Raw genomic sequence first — 10261 nt, 5'->3', positions numbered from 1 at the left:
TCATGAATGTTATCTGTCAACAGTCTAAACATTTCGGAGGAACATTTAGTTTGCTCCTGTTATCATGTCCGTCATACCGATAACGAAGACTTTCCTTATTCTTTTTTTATCTGGAAACCGCTTCTCCTAAAACAGTGAGAAAAATAACAAAACTACCTTTTGATTCATGAATTCTGCGCCTGAAAAGTTTGTAAGGCATGACACACATGATAGCCCGAAGGAAGCAGGTGTAATAGAGTCCAGATGTTTCGATTTGTCTGTTCACAAGAAAGCCGTGTAACAGGTTTTCAGGGAATCCCTGAGGTGTCTCTGTTATGCTCTGGGACGCGTTCCAGCTCACAACACCAGGGATGTGCCGAAAGTCGGTGGAATGACGGACTCTGAGAAATCAAAACGGATTTGGTTTCATCGTGATGCAATTCTGAGAAAACTACAAAAAAAATGAAACAAGCAACAAACAAACTAAAAAAAAATCGAAACACCCAATCCTAGTTTGTGCGTGTGTGTGTGAAAATCTGATGGGACACTCAGAGTAATGAGTCAGACGTGAAGTCACTCGGAGGTGGACAAGCAGCTAAAAGAAACGGTAAAGCGTCGGAATATTTATGCAAAATTTGCGTCAATGGCGAACGTCCATTATAGTGAAATATGTATTGATTTATTGCCATTATTGCTTCTACCCAAGTTTATTATTTAGTTAAAAACTCATTTAAGCAATATCACAATAGTATTAAAGTACTGTATTTAAGCAATATTATTACATTACACAACACAATAATTAACGTAACTAATTCGTTTTTAACAGCTGGTTGAGTTAATAGTTGAAACAAACATGTGGCAGGACTTTTACTTTCTTGTGCCGGGCTGTCGACCTAAAGTCAGGGAACTCTCAAGTCACTTGTGAACTTCTGTGGCAGATTTCTATACTGTCATCTTCAAAAAGCGATCAAGCAGGCATTGATTAAACGAGTGACATTAGATGTCTTTTCGACTTTATGCCCAGCTGGATCCAGCAGGTTTTGCAGAATAAAGAACTTCGTACAAAATACTGATTCTTGTACAGCAATTTCACTGCATAAAACAACAAATTATTCTTATTATCGTAAAACAATCTGAATGACATTAAAACAACAAATCTTACTTTTATCTCAATTCTTTTGTCCAACATTATATATAAAGAAATTGTTTATGGGATTTTGTTTTTGCCTTTATTTTTTATTATTAGTTAACCTTCTGCCGCAGACATTATCCACACCTCTAATGCTCACCGGGTAGTATCCCATCAGTCTACGCCATATGTCAGTACCTGGAGGAAACCCACAAAGAACAGAACAAAATACGCATCAAGATTCGAACCCTCAACCCTGGATGTGCAAGTTAAAGGTGCTGACCAACAAGCCATGGTGCTACAGTACCAGTTGTTATCTCCGCTTCACATTGTGGACTTCTTTCACGGTGTCTTTTATAATAAAAGGCTTAACTAACAAGCACTTGCAGTTACCCCTTACTCCCTTGGAGTCCATCCATCTGGTTCAGACATTTCTACTCGCGACTGTTTACACCACAAATAATTTAAGGATTTCACAGCAACAGGCGTCAACACAATATACACCGTGTGGTCTACAGTATTTTATTCTAACCAGACATTGGGTTTTATTTCGAGGAAAACAAAACAACGGGAAAAAAGGAGAGACCACCAACAGACGTCTTTAGACATCATCTTTATCCAGGACTAAAACCTCTGCACAGTCCTTAAACTTTCAATTTCAGGTTCTTTGTTAACAAGTCCACCTGAGCACACACACACACACACACACACACACACACACACGCAGCCTGGGATATCAGCTTATTTTATGAGAAAATACAATACAAACACCACCAGCACCACCATGTACGAAATAACCAGTACTATACACAAGAACATAGTGTCCGAAAAAACCACCCCCGCCCCCACCAACATCAAGGGCTGACGCTACAGCTGAAGCATGACGCGGCTACTTTTCTCTGTAGCTTGTTTTGGATGATTACGGTTGACTTTCCAGTGGTTGATAGTGTACACACCTTTACTGTTTCCCTTAAATACTTACCTAGATGCATTTCTCATAATATTAACGTTGCTCATAACACACAAACACTGCTTCAAATCCATACATCGTGGCTGCCGCACTAATTCAGTTCGCCCTGTTTCCCAACAAATAACCTTCCCCACCAAATAATTAAATGGAGCCCACTTATTAAATATGATATTTCCACAATATACAGTGCTACTCAAGTTACACCACTTATTGGCACAGCCTCAGTATCTCACGGACGTTTTAATATTGTGGCCACTCATATTGTGTAACTCAAGCCCTTGAATTAGCATGTTGTCATGCTTAACGAGAAGCTTCTGTTCGGGTGTTTGGTTGGTAAATATCTATTTTCATGACTCCAGTGCTGTTTTGTTTCATCTTCTTTCTAGGGCTGAAGTGTAATATTTTTGATCAATCATCTCCATTCTGGTTATGGAAAGCTGTCAGGCACAAACCTTCTGAAATATTGGAATTTTATGTTACATCATCTCACAAACGTCCTCCAACGAATCCAATCTGAACAACATTAGCTCCACTCACACAGAAACGGTGCGAAAAAAGTATTGCGGTAATAAGATCCCCGCAATATTGTGCTTTCAAGGACTGGACTGGCCTTTTGCCTTCAGCGTAGGCCTGGCATTTAACTCAACAGCATGATGTCAAGAATTCCACTTATATCGCAGCTTTTAAACTAACAAAGGCTGGTGAAGTGAGTGTTGAGGTATGAGCTGCGCACATTACTTACCACGAGAATGATCCCCGATTCCACTTCATTTCTCTTTAACTTCAGATCAACCACCTTCCAGAAAAAAGGTCTACAGCGATGGAAAATAAATTCACCCAGCGAGCATACAAGCTAGCCCTTAAGTCACCAGTAGAGTCCATTTTCAAGCCATCCTCATTATGTCTGAAGTCTTAAAGGTGTCCCCCTAGTAGGTTTTCCACCCTGGAGATTTTCCTATTAAGTCTCTAGCCCTGAAGATATTCTATTTTCAAAAAGATCATAATTGGGTCATCAGTCCTAAAGATGTCCCTATTAGGTCTTTGGTTCTGAAGATGTCTCCATAAGATCTCTAGTCCTGAAAAATAGCCCCCCAAAAAGTCTCTAGCCCTGAATATCTCATTAGGGTTTTTAGTCCCAAAGATGCCCCTATCAAGTCTTTAGTCCTAAAGCATTCTATTCTTAAGGACATTTGGATTATATCTCCAGTCCTTAAGATGTCCCAATTAGGTCACTAGTCCTGCAGTCCTACCTGGGTTTCCAGGGTTTAGACTGGCTGAACTATTTAAAGGAAATAAGTGGAAACACATGTGCACACAACCTGAATAACAGAGGCTTCAGAGTCAGGTTTGGATTCACAATTCATCTCCATGCTGAGCTTCTTTTATGACTTCTCTTAAGGCACAATATCTACCTCTAGTCGCTTTGTGCTTTGTGGATGTGCAGTACAGACAAATGCGTGGCCTTGATATTTTAATTCAGGGGCCACGCTTTATTAAATAATAACCAGCATGTCACACCAAAGCCTCGCAATAATCACCTCAGGGGAGGAAAAAGAAGCACAGTGAGTTAGCACATGGAAATTGAGTAATTACCCAAGGTACGTCATCTCGCTTGTATTTATTCTAGTCGCACATTTCAAACTGTTGTTTAATCACTACATGCAAAATAATAAAGGCTTGTCCCAGAATTGTCCATACATAAAGAATATTATCGTAAAAACAGCCAGGAGAAAGTTCATGATGTTCTTCCTATGTCAGGGGAATGAATGTCTAAAGGCTAGCTGAGAAACCAATAGAAATCATATAAACTAAATCAGAACTATTTTTAAGGATATTTCGTTAAAAAAGGTGTTAGTTTCCCAGAAGTATTCAAGCATTTAGTAAACGTAAGCATTGTGTTTGCGCAAAAGAGAGAAACTCCTCCAGAATTCCCGCTGTTACAGGAAAATTTACGAGCTGGTGATTGATTGTTTTCCCAAAACAGCACATCCCTAAGTACTTAATTCCTTTTACGCCACATAAGTGTGCTAGTTTGTTTGCCCTTTTATTAAAGAACGACGCGTCAAACTTTATATCCGTCCTCAACATTTATCATTGTAAAACGAGCCATCTGTTTCCAGCCTCACTTTTTTTTTCCACTTTCCCTCTTCAGTTTAACAAGACAAAGCAATGCAGCTTGTCAAGTTATTGATAAATCTGGATCCTGAAAATCTTTTATCCTGAAAATGAAGACGCAGATGTTTTCACGTCTTCATGTTAACGTTAAGCTCGGAATAGACAATTCACCCGCTGTGCGTAAGCCCTTACTTTAGAAATGATAAAACGATTTTTTTTTTTCTTAAACAAAATGAAATTGAGCAAAATGTAGACCTTGGGGTATCGTTTATAAATCATATTTTTCATCAATGTATAAAGCAAAGCATGGCGTAGGAGTAATATACACCCCCAGAGCTTTATGTGTGGTTTTTTTTATTTTTTATCTTGGTCCTTAATGTAGTGCAATTTTGAAAATGACTAGGAGAATAAAAAACGTCAGGTAGTAATTACGGACTATTTTCAGAGTAAAACGGTGATGTTAATGGTACTTTGGAAATGGGGGCATGCCCATCATGACCCTGCTGGAAAAAAAACAACATAATATGTAAAATCGGTAGAAAAAAAAAAAAAGAACATTGACAGCGGCACATAAGCAGCACAAAGCAGTTTGGATCAGCAGGTTGAAGCTGATTCACCGATGGGACAAAGGAAGGATAAACATGATGCAATTTTTATCTTTTGGGCTAAAATACTATATATTACTGTCATTAAAGTAATTGCACACAATGTTAAATGGATAATAATAAATAACTCTTGGATGTCAGGGTTTAGTGTAATCACATGACAGTGGCGTGTGTGTGTGTGTGTGTGTGTGTGTGTCAAGCTGATCTGAATCGCCACATGAGGAATCAATCACTAGCCCCGGTGTCTCTTTATGGACCAGATGAAACCAAGATGTTCTGCGAGCTTTGTGTAGAATTAGGGCAGAATTGCGACATCCCAAACACCAGCTGGACAGCTTCCACATGTGCTCTTTATATTCCTTTAGCCTGAGGTGAAAGTCTGGGCTTCCTCTGTATGCTTGACTACTGAACACACACAAACATACACGAATATTCAACACGCATAAAATTACTCCATTTGTTTTGCTTCCACCTTGTTTGCTTATTGTTACTCTGATGTCCTTCTTCTACGTCCTTTTGTGTTTAGAATCATTTATGTGTTAGAGGAGATTGTTCACATGCTTTGCAACTTAAGATGTTCTTTGGTGAACCAAATACGCCAGGTGCATGGTTGGTATGTGTGTGAGTATTGAGAAAAGACTAAATCTTAAGGGTTAGGGTTAGGGGTGCAAGCAAGACTGAGTTAAAACAAACTCCATGTACGAGCAAATACACTCCATGTATTTGCTCTTGTTTGCACATTTGCACGTGCACTTTATGTTGTCTGAAAAAATGTTACTTAGCTAGTTAGTTTTTGTTAATTTATGTTGTAATTTATGTTAGATCTCTCTGTCCTGTCTCTGCTAGCCAGTTAACTAGGCCTCTTGGTTAGCTAGTTTAGTGTCTCTGTTAATTTATGTTGTAAGTTTATGTTGCATGTAGCACCTTGGTCCTGGAGGAACGTTGTTTCGTTTCACTGTGTACTAACTGTATATGGTTGTAATGACAATAAAGCCTACTTGAACTTGAACTTGAACTTGAGCCCAAGAATGTACAATTGTACAAATTTCTTGTACAATCTTTTCATCCAGACCACGACCATATGCAGCGGGACAAGTGCCAGAGTCAATTCCATACTGATTTTTGTCACTGTGTGTTGTGTTAGAAAGTTTTAACTATATATGTGCACACTCATAAGCGTGTATAAAAATATATACAGATATAAGATCAGCCAAATGCACCTGTGAAAACGCCATTAAAGTTCGTGCAGTAGTTTTTAAGTGATGCATGCACAAACAAACAGACAGACAGACAGGACAAAAATTCCAAAAAGCATCTTGATGTGTTCCATTACTCATCTTACATCTTACTCATCCCCCAAAAGAATTATTTCGCAAATATCTTCAACAAACAGCTGACCTTCACGTCTTAAAATAACAACTGACTGTTTCTGTTGTTTCTGTACTTAAAGACCTAATGTACTATGTTGGTCAATCCCTCACAGGACACACCATGGGCAATTTGGGGAGTACCCTAAGGAACTAATTTCACTGTACCCTGTTCCAGGATGACAAAGTGCACAAAGAGAACTCCACGAAGATGTGGTGTGTTAAGAAGCTGATTGTCCTGCACAGAGCCCTGACTGAGCTCAACCCCTCTGAACACCTGTGGGGTGAACTGGAACTGGAGCCGCCTCAAAATCCCGACATCCCCGTCACGCTTCAAAATCACATTGAAAGCCCTGCCAGAAGAGTGGAGAGGTGGCACTGAGCTGTCGCAGTGATCCAGACCCTGTCTGCCCTCTGGACCTGTCTGACTCATCCTGGTGCCCCTGCTAGTATAGTCTTCTTGGTATGCATGTGGTGACCAAGGACAGTTCCTCTTTACCATGAAGGTGGTCCTGGCCTTCAAGTCTGAACGCATGGAGTTTGCATATTCTCCGCATGATTGGGTGGCTTTCCTCCGGGTACTCCGTTTTCCTCCCACAGTCCAAAAACATGCAGTTAAGGCTAATTGACGTTCACAAATTGCCCATAGTGTGTGCGTGTTTGTGCCCTGCAATGGATTGCCAACCACATTGCCAAACACAACTCCGCCTTGTGCCCTAAGTCTCCTGGGATTGCAGCCCCCTGTAAGCCTGTTTAAGTGTGTGTGACTAAAACCCTGTCCAATGGCACCCTAGTCTTCTCCCCCCAGGACAGGGTCCATGCCTCAGTGCGACCCTGTACATGGGGTACAGGGGTCGAGTGTGTGATTCTGCACAAACTTTTAGACAGTACAGTATAGTGTATCATCATTACCTCTTCCTTAACTAGTTAGGCACACTGTGTGCTTCTCTCTGTAAAAAAGCATATGCTTGATGCGGGTAGTTTATCAACGTCACGCACCTCACCCTCTCTCTGTGTGTGTGTGTGTGTGTGTGTGTGTGAGTAGGTGCGTGCGCACTCTATTAAGGACCTCGGTACAGAGTTTAGTGCACTCCCTTTTTTTTCTTCGCACACGCACACACATATACATACACACACATACGCACGCGCGCGCGCTCACCGCCAGTAAACTTGAACACGATCTCCTGCGCGCACACATGCCACAGCCCGCGCGCGCTCACTCCGGACACCGCGAGCCACTTCAACGGTCAGCAGATCAAAGGAGAGGAAGAAGACCAGGGTAGAAGAATCCCGGTACAGAGTGTTTGATTCCTTCGGATTATGCGCGCGGTGTGACGCTTTCGGCGCGCGCGCGCTGGCTGGCTCGCGCCCGGATGAGTCGCTGCACCGGAATCCGCCGCGGACGCGGCGCGCGTGGAATGGGCAGACAGCGCGAGAGCGTGCGGGTAAATCGTTTAGATTTTACTCTCTTACTCTCTCTCTCTCTCTGTGTGTGTGCGCGCGTAAATTTCATAAGGAGAATAATATATAATAATAATAAGAATAATTATAATAAGCACGGAAACAACAACATTAATAATAATAATTGTTATAATAAACACCACCACAATAACAACAATATTATGATTATTATTAATAATAACAATAATAATATCAAAAATAATAATCATAATAATATAAAAGTAATAATAATAAGGTTTAAGGAATAGATTCTGGAGCTGCATTAACACTAACACCATGCATCACCAGACAGAGATCTTTTTCCACAGTCAGATCATGTGTGAGTGTATCCCAGTGTTGCATTGTAGAATTAACTACAGTTTCATTGACCGGACTGAACTCCTAGTATTTTACAAGTAGCTCTTAAAGCCCTTATGTGCTGTACAAGTTTGTGTCACGGCATCTCGCTAACATCTCACTAATAGGTGGCACGGTGGTTAGTGGTCAGCACTGTTGCCTCGCACTTCCAGGGTCGATGGTTCGATTCCCGTCTGTGTGCATCATGGAGTTTGCATGTTTCTCCCCGTGCTTTGTGGATATCCTCAAACAAAAACCGTGCGGATCAGGCATAGAATGTGTGAATGAGTGCATGAGGTCCTACCTCCAAAGATCGTACAAATAGAAATAAGTAATCACCACTGGGCTCCCCGGTTCCTGGACTACCAGATTCCTACAGTAGATAGAGGGTTGGATTAAAGATTGCAGTAAAAAGTCCAGTAGAATTAAAACTTTGCGTGTAAAAGTGTCTCTGGTGTCATTATGGCTTTGCATTAACCCTGTTCACTGTAAAGGAAAAAAAAAAGTGATTGTTTTATTAACCTCAGACTCATTGGTCTTGGGCCAGTTTATGTAAAGAACATATAAATGAATAGATTGTCAATGAGGTTTAGGTGTTAAAATTGTAGGTGTTGTGCGTATGTGCATGTGTGTGTGTGTGTGTGCTACCAGTCAGCAGCCAGAACAGCATAGTATGCATGCCTCAAGTGCAAGAAATACAAATTCAACGATCAGCTTCAATGATAAGCAGAAAAAGAAGAAGAGCGTTTGATCCAGGGACACGTCGTTCCTCAATCCTAGTCTGGATTGTGTGCTCGGTTTGACGGTGTTGCATTTGTTTTTTTGCACTTGAGGCATGTATACTATATCCTTCTGGTTATACACACAAACACATACACACTTGGTAAACCTCTGACTCTCGTCTGTTGTACAGGTTGGCACGAACAGGCTTGGATCGATGTGTTGTGTAGACTGGTATGGATACTGGAATATTGGATCTATTCGCAGGGTCTCGACTTGCATGGACGTGCTTAATTTCAAAATAAGTTCAAAGAAATAAACATATATATATATATATATATAAACTTTTTCATTTATATTTGTCAAGATAAACATACTTTTCTTTGCACCTGAATCTTTGGATTATAATCTATTTTGATTAATCGATTAATTGATTAATTTATTGATAAATATGATAAAACAAAGATAAATCAATATTTATCGTAATTAAGATATAGTAAACATCTGTTGAATAACATCTGTTGAATATGTTTAACTACATTGTTGTACAGTATGTGGCTGTAGAGATTTTAAAACCCAATAATGCTGTGTGTCCAAGCAGAGCAACACGAGTAACAAAAACACGAACACCGTACAAGGGTTAATGCCTGCAATGTACAATTATCATCTTAGTGTGGTGTATTAACTCCTAAAACGTAGACATATGCTGTTTTTCTCACCGTGCCACATTAACCCCTACATTGTAAACCTTGACCAAAATAAACACCTACAATGTAGAAGTGTTTATTTATTTATTTGTTTTAAATCATGGTGATTAACACCAATAGCATGGAAATAACTCGCACGGTGTTGTGTTAAAAGCTGTGGTGTTGAACTGTGTCCAGTTGGCCTCAGCAGAATATGTGTGAAGTCATCATTTTAAGTGTTACATTAACTGTGCGTGTGTGTGTTTGCTGTCCTGGGATCAGCCACATTGGGTTGTAAACAACACTCTCTGTTACCCTGTGCACATTTTTGTGTGTTATATAGACCAGATGTATTGTATAGCACAGCATACCCCCCCCCCCCTCCACGCACACACCCAAAGACCGCAGTTCCTGTGGAGTAAATCTCACGGTGTCAATTCACCCAACACACACAGTCTCACACAAACACGCTCACATGCGCTTTGTCAGCTAGTGCGGTAAAACCAGATCTTCAGCGGAATTATGTAAGCTATGAATTTTTGGAATAACCCTCACTATCAGCTGCAGCTTTCGGCCAGAGCTTTAGGGCTAATTACTGTAGGTTTAAGCAAGGAGGAGTCTGTTTCGTAGAAACCCTTAGTACAGTAGTTGTTTAAACAAACAAACAAAACAAACAAACAAACAAAAGACTGATGGGTAGTTTAAGAGGAGATAAAAGGCTTAATGACCGTCAGGGTGTGGACGTGTTTGGTTTAGGGTTTAGGACGTAGCCTAATTTTACTGTATGTCCAAAATTACCCTTATAAATAAAAGAACTTAATTTGGAAGCTGTAATTAGGAGAAAAAAAAGAGCTAGAAAGGTTGTTCCCGGGGTTACGTCTCATCACTGTTTT

Source organism: Clarias gariepinus, chromosome 18 (genome assembly GCF_024256425.1).
Source record: "Clarias gariepinus isolate MV-2021 ecotype Netherlands chromosome 18, CGAR_prim_01v2, whole genome shotgun sequence".
NCBI lineage: Eukaryota > Metazoa > Chordata > Actinopteri > Siluriformes > Clariidae > Clarias > Clarias gariepinus.
This window is presented reverse-complemented; position numbering follows the sequence as displayed.